Source organism: Notamacropus eugenii, chromosome 5, assembly GCF_028372415.1.
Source record: "Notamacropus eugenii isolate mMacEug1 chromosome 5, mMacEug1.pri_v2, whole genome shotgun sequence".
Lineage (NCBI taxonomy): Eukaryota > Metazoa > Chordata > Mammalia > Diprotodontia > Macropodidae > Notamacropus > Notamacropus eugenii.
In genome coordinates this window covers 208,371,327-208,384,929 of record NC_092876.1, presented here as the reverse complement: position 1 = coordinate 208,384,929, position 13,603 = coordinate 208,371,327, and the positions used below count along the sequence as shown (strand labels likewise).

The following is a 13,603-nucleotide window of genomic DNA, read 5'->3' as shown; positions in this document are numbered from 1 at the left end:
TGATGAACTCTATGTACATACTGAAGCATACTTTTAAATTTTCTTTATGCTTCTTGCTTTTTTTTTTTGCAACAGAGCTAATATGGAAATGTTTTGCATGACTTCACAGGTATTGTTGGCGTTTATTGTTATATTGTTATTGTTCATCTCAGTGAGTGGAGGAGGGGATGGGAGGTTGTAGGGAATTTGAAATTCAAAATTTTAAGAAATCAATGTTAAAAAATAAATAAAAAAATAACAAGTTAATGCAAGTGGATTGCATTAAGAAACCTTAGCCCTTTCAATGCATGATTTCTGGGAAGGGGAGACAGAAAGATAGCCACAGGAACACAGTTGTCAAAGTAAACTTGCATTATTATTATTACTAATAGTAGAATTTCCCAACATTTTTATAGCACTTTAAGATTTTCAAAATATTTTAAATATATTATTTCCTTTGATCCTCACAACTCTGAGAAGTGGGTGATATTATTATCCCTATTTTATAGATGAGGAAACTGAGGCAAACAGAATTTAAGTGACATGCCCAGGGTCACACAACTAGTAGGGATATGAAGCTGGATTTGAACTCAGGTCTTCCTGAGGTACAGGACAATACTCAGTACATTTCAACACCTAGATGCCTAGAAATTAGTCTAGTTTGGTACCATAATTCACATTCAGTTGCTTCCAAACAAATGCAACCAGCTTCAACTAGATGCTCAGTTCCTTCCTATTGCTCATGTTGAAACAGACTAGATTTAGCGTGGGAAGGGACCTAGAAGGCCACCTCCTTGAAAATAAGTGCCTCCATTTTCTCTCCTTTTACTTTCTTCTTAATTCTTTAGACTATGGCTTCTGACTTTACCATTCTACCAAAACTTCTTTCTCCAAAGTTACTAATGATCTTAGTTGCCAAATCCAATGGCTTTTTTCTCAATCCAAACTCTTCTTGATCTCTCTGCAGCCTTTGACAATGTTGATCACCTTCTTCTCCCTGATATTCTCTTCTCTCTAGGTTTTCAGGACATTATTCTCAATTATTTCACCTCTTAACCATCTGAATACTTCTCTGTCTTCCTTTGCTGGATCCTCATACAAATCACTACCTCTAACTATACGGTATCCCTCAGGGTTCTGTCCTGGGACCTCTTCTCTTCTTTCTCTGTAATACTTCACTTAATGATCTCATAAACTGTCATGGATTTAATTAACATCTCTGTGCTGATGACTCTTAAATCTAACTTTCCTGCTCCAATCTGCTGATTTCCAGTTTTGCATCTCCTACTCCCTTTCAGACTTCTTTAATTGGATGGCCACTAAATACCTTAAAGGCATTAAGAAATGAAAGCTAAAAAATAAATTAAAAAAAACCAAGTTAATACAAGTAGATTGCATTAAGGAACCTTAGTCTTTTTTATGTACAATTTCTGGGAAGTGGAAGAGGGAAGATAGCCGCAGGAATTATTTTTCCCCCAAATTCCTCTCCCAACCCCCAACTTCTCTATTACTGTAGAAGTCAACACCATCTTCCTGGTCCCTCAGACTTGCAATCTAAGTGTCATCCTGGACTCTTCACTATTTACTCCCTATGTCCAATCTTTTGCCAAAGCCTGTTGATTTCACCTTTGAAGCCTCTCTCAACTATGACCCCTTTTCTCCATGGCATTAACACCAGTTTAATGTAGGCCCTCATCACCTTGTGTGTGAACTATTGAAATAGCCTGCTGGTGTATCTGCCTGCCTTGAGTCTCTCCCTATCCCCCAAACCATCCTCCATTCAGCTACTAAAGTGATTTTCCTAAAGTGCAAACCTGATGTAATGATGTCCCTCCTACTGCACTCAATAAACTCCAGTGGCTCCCTATTGCCTATGAGATCAAATACAAAAACTTTGATATTCAAAACCCTACATAACCTAGCCTCCTTCTACCTTTCCAATTCTCTTATCCCTTACTCCTCAACATGCACTCTTAGAACTTGTAACACTGGCCTGGCTGTTCCATGAAAGACACTCCCTCTTTCAGGTTTGGGCATTCTCTCTGGTTGTCTCTCCTGCTTGAAATGAATGCCCTCCCTCCTTTGTTCTGACCATTGACATGTCTGACTTCCTTTAAGTCCCAACTAAAATCCTACCTTCTATAGACAGCCTTCTCCTGCCCTTCTTGCTGTAGTGCCTTCTCTCTGTAAATTATTTCCTATTTATTCTGTACGTAACTTGCATTGTGTGTATATATATGTGTATATATATGTATATATATATATATTTGCATGTTATCTCTTTCTAAGTTGTAAGGTTCTTGAGGGCAGAGACTATCTTTTGCCTCTTTTTGCATTTCTAGTACTTAGCACAATGTCTGGCATATAGTAGGTGCTTAATAAATGCTCACTTTTTAATTGATTTTGTCATAGTTGTTTCTCCTTTTCTTCAAGGATATATTCCCACAATTATGTTATTTTTTGCATGCTATTACAGTTTCTCCTTGCTAGCAAATGTTTGAGTTAAAGTATATCCTACTCTACTTGGCTGCAGTGCCTTCATTTCTCTTTTGCTTTGCGAATGTAGAAAGGAAAATGGGAGGGTCACAAGCATTTATAAAGTGCCTACTATGTTCAAACACTTTACAAATATCTCATTTAATGCAGGTGTACCTTTTAGCATGTGATGATGACTGAGGTGTCTGTGTAGTGGGTAACGTATGGGGTTGCTTGTCTCTCTCATGATGCTGACAGTCTGATATTGAACAAACAAAGAGGAAGTGATCTACACTTACTTTTATAGTAAGGGCTCCCAGATAAGGCAGATCTGGGATGCAGATGTAAAATCAATTGAAGAATTACATCTGGCTTTGAAAGTAAAGAGCTAAAGCTGGAGAGACATGTGACCTTGATACCAGTTTTGTCTTGATTCAGTTGAAATACTCATGTAATGATAAAAAAAATCCAGACTTTTTCCCTCTCTCCCCCTCATCCAAAGATTCTATCAGCAATGTATATGTGCTCAGAAGGCCATGTCTAATTTTCAAAATAAGCACAAATCAGTGCAATTGCAAAGTCTATGAGATGAAAGCTGTCACAGATCTTTTTGTAGAATTCAGCTGGCCATATTTTTTCCACAGACAGCACATGGTCTGAACCAAGCAAGCATGAAGTTATTTCTTTGACACAAATGAGAGTCATTCATCTTTCCATACGAATGAGTTTTAATGAACCACTGCCAGCAGCTGACCTTTCACTCAAAAATCCTGACTCCTAGCTTGAAAGAGTTAAAAAAACTCCCACATCTACTGTCATATTCCCAGGTGTTCACCTGGTATATGTTGTAAGATTGTTCATTTTACTTCCAAAGTGGTCACCCATCCTGAGTTGAGAGTATGTCATAGTAAGCTGAAAACAAACAGCTGTTTCAATTAAAGAGTTCCAAGAGGGGCAATATGCTCTGTTGGGGTGGAAGAAGGGAGGGGGTATTTGCTACACTAATTTCACTAGGACAAAAGCAAAGATTTATAGATGAGATTCACTATTTCTTAGATTACTTTTCTTCCTTCTAACTGAAAGACTACTGAAGATTTTTGGTTATTTTTACTGATGGGTGATGTTTTCTTTTAAAATATTTATATTTGAGTAGTTGCTGTGATCTAGTTGAGTGAAAATAACATATGGAGTTATTCATCTCAATAAGGAATAGTGTATATTTGGGCATATTAACCAGGATCATAGGACCATCCATTCAAAGTGAACAGGGAAGGTTGTCTAGACCAACTCCATCATTTTACAGATGAGACAATGGAGCAACAGAGAACCGAAGTGATTAGTGGAAGGTCATACAGGTAGTACGCATCATAGGTAGGGTTTGAATTCAAGTCCTTGCATCATAGGTAGGGTTTGAATTCAAGTCCTTGGACTCAAGTCTGTGCTTTCTCTGTTGTCCCATGCTATGGTAAGTGATAAAATAAGGATCCAAATGGTTAAAGAGGAACCTTATATGACCTAGAGGCATAACAGACCTCAAAGGTCATGGAGTCCAACTCTCTTGTTTTATAAGTGGAGAAACTGGTCTAGAGAGGTTAACTTGTCTAAGTTTACTTGGCTAGTATTTGAGGCAGGATTCAAACCTAGGTTCGATATTCTCTCCATTTCATACCACTATGTTTCCTCTCAATTGGTTAAATCTTGGGAAGAAAAAAGGGAATGATGAAATTTTCAAGGTCATTAAAACAAATAGAGAATAAATCAATCAGTACAAATCACAACTAGGTACCTGACATTTTTTTCAAACCATGAAAGTTTATCAGGAATCATGCTATTTGTGGCCAATGTTCATTCATGAATTCATCTTTTCACTGATTGTTTTTGTGTGTCAACTGTATGTGAAACACTGTGTGGTAAGTGATATAGAGATGAATAGGGTGTGCAATGTAAAATTTATTGTGTATTTACAGATAACAGAGATCAGCAGTTTCATATACGATTTTCTATTTCTATTCTACTATATATGTAGAAGGCCCCATTTTATTTGGCATTTGTAAAGTTCAGAATAAAAAAAATTAAGTATCAAAAAAATTTAAAAATCTTTCTGGCTCATTAACTCACTAAAGTCATGCACCATGACTTTATAACATGTAGAAAAATAATTTTAACACAAGACAGTGAATGATGAATATCACTGGAGAGATAAAGAGTGCTGTTAGAATTCTGAGGAAGAGAATAATTCCAATTAAAATTCCTCTATAAAAATAGAACTCTTGATCAAAATAGCATCAGTATTAGGTATTGTCTAATCAACAACATTTGCATATCAAATTTAAGCCATGATACAATATACCTCAATTTTAGTAGCAATAACAAATAATTTAGTGCCAGGCCTAGAGGCCTGAGGGCTACCCGAGTCTTACCTTACCTATCGCAGGTCTTCGACTGGCCAAACCGGATAAACGTATGAGAGAAGAGACTTTCCAGAGTCGAACAAGGGGTAGGCTTTATTCAGGGTCTTGGTTACATGTGCAGGGGGAACTCTTCCTTAGGAGAGAGGGAAATCTCCCAAAGAGGCAAAGATCTTACAGTAAGAGAATGAAAGCAGAAGTGGAAGTGGGGAGAGAGGGGAGAGGGAAGAAAGAAGAGAGGAGAGAAGGAAGAGGGGCCTTCTGTCCTGTAAGGGTCCCTCAGCGCTAAGAGCGCCTTCAGGCTTTCCTGACCCCACTTAAGCTCTCCTGCCGCATAGTTTGCACCTGAATACCGTGCCTGTTAGATAACAATAGGTGTGCTCAGATCTGGGCCAATCTCAAGGGTGGGGATGCTCTCTCCCAGCACTTTTCTCACGGGAAGAGGCGGAAATGCACGAGATAGCTCGGTCTCACACTTCAATTCCCTGCTGTTCCCTGGGGGGCCTCATGAGAACTCTAAGGTTTAGAAGTTCTCACCTTTACCCGCCCGAGACTGTCCACATGGAACTGAGCTTACACCCCCAACAATTTAGTAACAAAGAGAACAAAGAAACAGCAAAGAATCAGTAAAATACCTTCTCAGTTGACTTCAGTTGTTTCCAATCACTGCTGAATGCAATTGTGATTTTCCTTTTACTTCAAGAGAAAAAAAAAATATTGTGCTGTGAGGATCCAGACTTTGACTGCTGTGAATTCTATCAAAATTTGGCTAATGGGTAGCTGGAAGAGATTCTTCCTCTGTTTGAACATCTTCTCTGTCTCCCTGAAGGGAACATTCTAGTAGAGAGTTAATTAGTCAATAGAGAGTGGGGTATCCAAATGTCAGCCAAGTCATGGAAGTGCTCCTCTCTTCTAGTGAGAGCTGGCAGTCCTCTCTCTGTGATCCACAAGCTACATGGCTTACTCTTATAGTAAAGGCTAATGCACTTATAACTGTTATAAAACTTTATGAGACAATGCTACATAGTCTGTAAGTTGTCTTAGCCTTTGTGTGTGTGTGTGTGTGTGTGTGTGTGTGTGTGTGTGTGTGTGGTTTGTGAGTCCTTTTGAGGGAAGAGGAGCTCTCATGGGATTATGTAGACCCCAGATCTGGGTCTTACTGATAGAGTACCCCAAAGCTATTTTCTTCTTTGGGAGCACTGGAACAATTGGATTTTGACCTATTAGTTCCTGAATTTCAAGAGGGCTCTCTGAGTTTCTGGGTTGCTTAGTTCTGAAACTGACAGCATTTGGGGTCAGCATGACATAATAGGTGATGGACTTGCAATCAGGAAAACCTGGGCTTGAAATCTGTGTTAGACATTTTATAAGATCGTTTAAAATTAAAAAAAAATTAAATCAACACAGATTTTTTCCTCCCTTTCACCTCTCCCCCATTAAAAACCAAAACCAAACCCAGAAATGCATAGAAAGAAAATGCTTACATTGTCTATGTCCAAAACTGGGTGCCTACTTCTGCATCATGGGGCATTATTTATCTTGTCAGGAGGTAGGCAGCAGGCTTTATTTTAGGTCCTCTGCAACAGAGGTTTGGCACTCCATTGACCAGAGTTTTAAAGTCTTTCAAGTAGTTTATTTTTACAATATTGGTATTGTATAAATTGTTCTGATTCTACTAACTTTACAACAATTCACATAGGTCTTTCCAGATTTCTCTGAGATGGTCCCTTTCATGATTTCTTATGGTACCATAATTCATATCCCACATATATATATGTATATATACATATATATATATATATTACATTGATATTACCAAAATTTATTCTTCCATTCATCAATTGACAGACACTCTCTTAGTTTCAAGTTCTTTGCATCACAAATAGAGTTGATTTAATATTTTTGTATGCATGGGTTATTTTTCTCTCTTTGATCTTTTTGGGACCATAGACTCGTAGTGGTATTGCTGGATCAAAAGGTGTGTCCAGTTTAATAACTTTTTTGGCATAGTTCCTATTTACTTTCTGAAATGGCTGTATAAATTCATATCTCCACAAGTGGTACATGAATATTCTTGCTACCCTGAAGTTTATTCTCCCTCAACATTTGTCATTTTCCATTTTTTGTCAGCTTTGCCAAACTAATGGGTGTGAGGTAGAACTTCAGAGGTGCTTTAATGTTCATTTCTCTAATTATTAGTGATTCAGTGTGTTTTTTCCATATGGTTATAGATAGCATAAATTTTTTTTCCTTTTGAGACTTGCCTATTGATATCCTTTGACCATTTATCAATTTGAGAAATGACTTTTATTCTTATTATTGACAACAAAAAATAATAGCTAGCAGTGCTTTAAGATTTTCAAAATGCTTTACAAATATTACCTCATTTTATCTTCATAAAACCCTGAGAGGTGGATACTATTATTATCCCCACTTTACAGATGAAGAAACTGAGGTAGATGGTGATCACACAGGTTCATACAGCGTCTGAGTCAGGATTTGAGCTCAGGTCTTCCTGACTCCAGGCCCAGCATTACCCTGTAACAATCTAGTTATCTCTATTTGAATCATTGCCATATATATATATATATATATATATATATATATCATATGTATATGATATATATATATGTATCAGAAATGAGATCTTTATTGGAGAAATTTGTGCAGATTTTCCCCCACTCAACTCTTTTCCTTCTAACTTAACTGTATTAGTTTTGTTTATACAAAAACTTTCACATTTTATATTTTCAAAATAATTCCATTTTAATTTTTCAGACCCTTTCTAACCATCCTTTGACAATGAATGCTTCACCTAATTATAGATTTGAAAGGTAATTTCTTCCTTGTTCACCTAATTTATTTATGTGATATTTGTCATGTATCCATGTGGAGTTTATCTTGCTCTATGTTATTCTATCTGATCAGAACAATTTCTATGAGACTACTTTCTAGTTTTATCAACATTTTTTTTTTAAATGAATAGTGATTCCTCAGTAGCTGATGTCTTGGGTTTATGGAATATTGGGCTACTAGTTTTGTTTGTTTCCATGTGTTGTATGCTTAATCTATTTCACTGTTTTTACCCCTTTACATTTTTCCCCATTAGGTCCTTTTTATTAACAGTCTAGTAAAGGAAGAAACACACATAGTTTCATTTGTCTTTCCTTCTTCTTACCTGGAATCAGTGGCTACATTTTAAAGTTCTAGCAAAAAAACCAAGTTACCTATCATAGAATGGCATTGTTATAGGGATGATGGTATGAGAAAATATCAAAGCAATTTATAAGTAGCAGTAAAGATACAGGGCAGGCTATGACGTTCCCCTTAATCTCATCCCATGAGATAGAGTTCATTTGGGTTGGCATGTGGTGCACACTGGAACTCCAGAGACCACTGCTCAGCTTGTGGCAGGAACTGTAGTTTCCTTTGTGGCTTTCTTTAGGTGGTGGTAATTTAGTAGAATTTTCATCAGGAAATCCATCTGAAAGATTTGGGTATGTAGTCTTTCCATCTGAACTCCACAAGACAGACAGTATCATAGAATATGACTGTGTTCTCTGGGTTAATTTTGAAGGTGTTCAGGTTGCAACATTCTCTGATAATACAACTGCTTTTCAAGATCATATTTTTTCAGCTTTTGATTCAATTACATCATTGTCTACTATTTTCATTGCTTCTGAATAAACAGCCAATTTCAAACATGTTATTGGCACCAGTGATCATTAGTTTGCGTTTCTTTTCCTCTTTGTCATGGATTATATTTTCAGGATGACTGTTGAGGATAAGGGTCTGCTTCTCCATGATATTACTTAACCAACTCATTCTTGGACCACATTCAGCAATGACCCAGGCCTTTTGTGTGAGTCACTGTTTCAGGACCTGTGGTTATATCTTCCCTGATTTTACTTTCACACACACAGCTGATTCTAGGAGCAATCTTCTCACTTTTTGGAATACTCTCTCTCTCTGCTGGGGTAGAAGTAGCTACACTGTCACTGTGGGGCGGGGCCAACTCCTAACTGCCCTACTTTTAATGAATACCGATTTATTTTTGATGATCACTGCTTTGTAGTTTAAGATCTGGTTTTGCTAGGTCCTCTTCCTTCCTACCACTTTTGAATATTTCCTTTGAGATGCTTGACCTTTTGTTCCTCCAGATGAATTGTTGTATTTTTTCTTAACTATATAAAATAAACTTCAGGTATTTGGTTGTTAGGGCTTTATATAGGTAAAATAATTTAAGCAGTCAGTGCTATGTTAATTTAGATAATTTATTGTAATTTTTATTATATTGATCATCCTGATGAGCAATTGATATTTCTTCAATATTTAGGTCTACATTTTTGTATTTTATAGTTGTCATCATAGAGTTCTTGTTTATGCATGTTTTGGTGGCTAAAAGTCCAAGTACAGTCAGTCCTCAACTTTCATAGGGGTAATGTTCCTAGAGAAAATGTCATGAAAGCAAAAAACACAAATGTTAATACATTGAACCTATGGGAAATAGCAGGTTAAGTTCCTGTCACCAATAAAAACTGTAATCTTTTGCTAGAAGCTGGTGAAATATAAACTTTTATGCATAAAATTCTTTATAAGAAAACATTAATTCCAATAATATGCATTTTTCTAATACAATAACTATGAACATAAAACAGTACACAAAATAAAATTGGTAACATGCAAAACATTTTTCTTGTTAGTAATTCTCAAGAATTTTGTGACCTTTTATGCTAAGATCTAAAAAAATTGCTTTTAAATGATATTCATTTTTTATAACACATGAAATCTATAATACCATAAATGCTGTCTAGCAAATAAAATAAAATGTTTCACCGTGTCATGGTGTACTATACTGCTGTTAACTCTCTACCTTGACCACCCTCTGAAAACCAAGGACAAGGTTGCTGAGATTTTAATTGTTGCTGTCAGAAGATTCCGAGACTGGTGAGGTCTCCACATCACCTCTGACACTGTCTTTCACAACTGGCAGATGGCATTCAAGATCATAAAGGATGAACCAGCTTGAAACAATCTATCAGCAACATCTGCTTCATTTGCTGTTTAAGAACCTTAAAGTCTTGGAGTATGGGAATGTAGCACAGGTGAATTTGATGTTTAACTTTGGGGCTGCAATATATGATGGGTTTGGCAGTCTTGATATCTCTAGCCAGCCCGTCAATTATGCCAAACCACTTTTCAAGCTTGGAAACTATGAGTGGCATAATATTTTTCCCTTGACTATGCGTAGTTTTTTTTATGTGCTTATAGAATGCGCACAGTTGTCAATGCGAAAGTGAAAATGAGACAACTAATAAAATCATGAGAATGCTTGAAGTTGTGAAAGTTAAATGTGCCATTGTTGAGATTTGACTGTACTTAATGAATTTTGTAGTTAGTTATCTGACTAATTCTTGACATGGTCAAGTGATATTTACTATCTTTGTGATATTGGGTAAGTCACTTAACCCCTCTGAGTCTCAATTCCTCTTCTGTGAGATGAGGGAGGTTGTGTTTGGTGGTGTCATGAGTTCCCTTCCAGCTCTAGCTCTCTGATTCTGTGAGCTTCTATGTGCCTCAGTGTCCTGACTTGTAAGATGGTGATTGTTGTTATCTACTTTACAGGGTTGTTGGTGAGGCTCAAATAAAAAAAATGTAAAAGTACTTTAAAAAAACTGAAAGCACTAAGCTTTATTAGCTTAAGACTGCACTAAGACTTTTGGAACACCCTATGTAAGTGCCAGCTACCATTATTACTGTTACTTATAATTTTTGTTTCAGTGCAGTGGGACCTAAGGGATCCCTGAAAATTCTCATAAAGGGAACAGAATTGTGAGACATAAGGAAGTGATGAAATATGTTCACATCACATAGAGCTTAGGGTTCTTTAATTCCTTTGCCTTTGCCCTTGAGAAAGTGTTGCAGCCTGTCATTTAGAGTACAGAGAACAAAGAGATGCTGCACCTGGAATAAAGTTTCTTGTCTACTGTTTGGACAAGTCTTGGTGTCATGCAGTGGAACTTGTCCTTCTGGTCTATCAGATTTTACAGCTAGCATTTCTATTTTTAGATCCTGGATTTCGCATCAGAAGAGCTATAACAGTGCTGAACCAGACTTCTGGGTGGCATTAGTGCCTATAACTTGAGTTTTCATGTGTGGGAACTGAGACTAGAGATCAGCATTGAAGATGCAACCAGCCCAGAAACAGAACTAGAGTCAATATCAACAGGAAGTCTTGGATGCTACAGCCTGTCAAGTTAATAAAGAAATCAGTGCATTAGTGAGCTAGGGATCGGAATAAGGACTTCTTTCCTCATTCTTCCTGGGTTTTGTTTACACTCCCATATCCAGAACTTAGGCCCTAAGCAAAAATACACATTTCCCTTATTCTCCCTCTATGATCTGGGGATCAATGTAGTTCAATAATCCTACCCACTGTGCCCAGCAGGGGATGTAGGAGATGGTTGGATAAAGGGAGCCATGTCAGAGAGCTTGTGTTTATCTTTCCTTTTTACTATGTTGGCATAGTATGCTGATTGCCCATATCCTGTGAATAAGAGGGTTGTTTAAGAGTGAGAAGAAGTTAAAGAGCCATCGATTTCCTATTTAGGAAATAACTGAATATTATTTTCTCTAGTCCACATTCAGAATCCAATCAGCATGAATTTAAAATTGTTCAGTTGCTTTTAGCAGCAAAGTAGGAGTGTCTTACACGTGAGCCTCGGAGAGACTTTGAAGTGACCACTTGACTGATGACAAGAACATAGTACTGTCTGGTGGACCACCCATATATTACTTTCCCTCAATGAATACTTAGTATTTTGATTGTCATTTAGTCATTTCAGTTGTGTCTGACTCTCTGAGACCCCACTTGGGGTTTTCTTGGCAGAGATACTGGAGTGTTTTGCTATTTCCTTCTCCAGCTCATTTTATAGATGAGGAACTGAGGCAAACAGGGTTGAGTGACTTGCCCAGAGTTACAGTCATTGAATGTGTCTGAGGCTGGATTTGGACTCAGGAAGATGTGTCTGCCTGATTCTAAGCTCAGTAATCTGTCCACTGGGCACCTACACTTAGTATAGGACCCATTGCCTTTCTGTAGGCTTCAGGAAGGCAGGGCTTCCTTAAAGTATTTCAGTGTCCCGAAGAGTGACATGCAGTACCTACCAAGAGAACATAAAGGTCACAAGATTTCCACATTATTATCTGGCCTCACTTAAGAGGGATTGTGTATCCAGGATTGAGGGCCTTCCTATTTTAGTTTCCTCTAGGGATAGGGAATAGTGAGTATCAGGTCAGATGGCTACCACTTGAGGGCTCCATATTACATAGGGACTTCCCCACATAGATGTAGGAATTCTAATGTGGCATCTACATATCATAATATTTAACTGTACCACTTTATGTCCTTGAGATAATTTACTCCTAACAAATTTGTGATCATTTCTGTTTATAGACTCCTGGCTTGTGTCAATGGAATATTGACTATGTCATCTCACTTCACACTCGGGATTATTGGTAGGATTTCCCATCTGCTTGTCATTCTCCCCTCCTAGGCATATTACCAAGAGTTTTTAGACTTGGAGATAAAAAATCTGGATTCTAATTCTAGATCTGCTATTTATCAATTGTATAATCTTGGACAAGTCACTTAGGTCCTCTGAGCCACTGTTTCTAGTAATTTTCCTCAAGTTCAGTTTCCTCATCTATAAAATAGGGATAATATTTGTACAAGTTTGTTTTGAGGATCAAAGGAGATAACATATATAAAACTCAATACTTCAACAAAGGTCATACTTTCATTGGTGTGGATTCTCCCTCAGTCAAGGCAGATTACAACTTTTCTATTTTATGCCTAAGTTAACAATTTTCATGAGGTATTGTAGCTAGAAAAAACCCCATAAACAAATAAAAAAAAAACCTGAAAAAACCATTTAAAAAATTAAAAAATTAATCTCTCAGTGGCCTACCAACACTAACCCTCTCCAAATTTACCTAGGGTTGTATTTGGATGATGGTCAGTCTGCAACTGGGTCCCTATACCAACTTTTCCATTTTGTTGATGTTTGAGTTTTGGGTTTTGCTGGCACATATATCCTTGAGAAACCTGGGTCACTGTCATGCCATGACAAGGCACAGTGAACCCTATTTTAATAGGACTTTGATATCACACAGTTCCCAAATGGATATTCCTAATTCACAGGGCTGGCTTTGTTACTTTCTGGCTCAAGAAATTTTGTGGCTCTCTATTGTTTCCAGAATAAATTATGAAGTTTTCTTTTTAACACTTGAAGCCTTTCATAATCTTATTCTAACCCATAATTCTCATTTGATTTCACATTATTTCCCCTCATGTTCTCTATGTTCTGGACCAAGTTGTCTCCTTGCAGGTCCCTAAATTTTTCATTCAATCTTCCCACTCTTTGCCTTTGCACAAGTTTTCATTGGTATATGAAATGCTCTTTTTTCTTTGCCTCCATCTCTTAGAACCTTTAGTTTTCAAGTTAGCTCAAGTGCTTCTCCCTCCTTAAAGCCTTTCTTGATCCCCTTAATTGTTAGTCTACCCCTCCCCTTGTACTTTGTAAATATTTTGTGTTCACTTATCTGCTCCACCTGTTTTCTTTTTCCCTGACACGGGTGGGAACCTTTGGCCTTGAGGCCACATGGACCCTCAGGGACACAGCAAATGAGGGTGAAAACCTGACTTTGACAAAGGAGTAGTGGTGAAAAGTATAGGTAGA

The 13,603-nt window shown here is 37.3% G+C and overlaps 1 pseudogene; it reads right to left on the bottom strand.

Annotated features, from left to right (window-relative positions):
- Window positions 1-8,262: 8,262 nt before the first annotated feature.
- On the bottom strand, window positions 8,263-12,984 carry LOC140507795 (dynactin subunit 6-like; annotated as a pseudogene).
- Window positions 12,985-13,603: the final 619 nt, after the last annotated feature.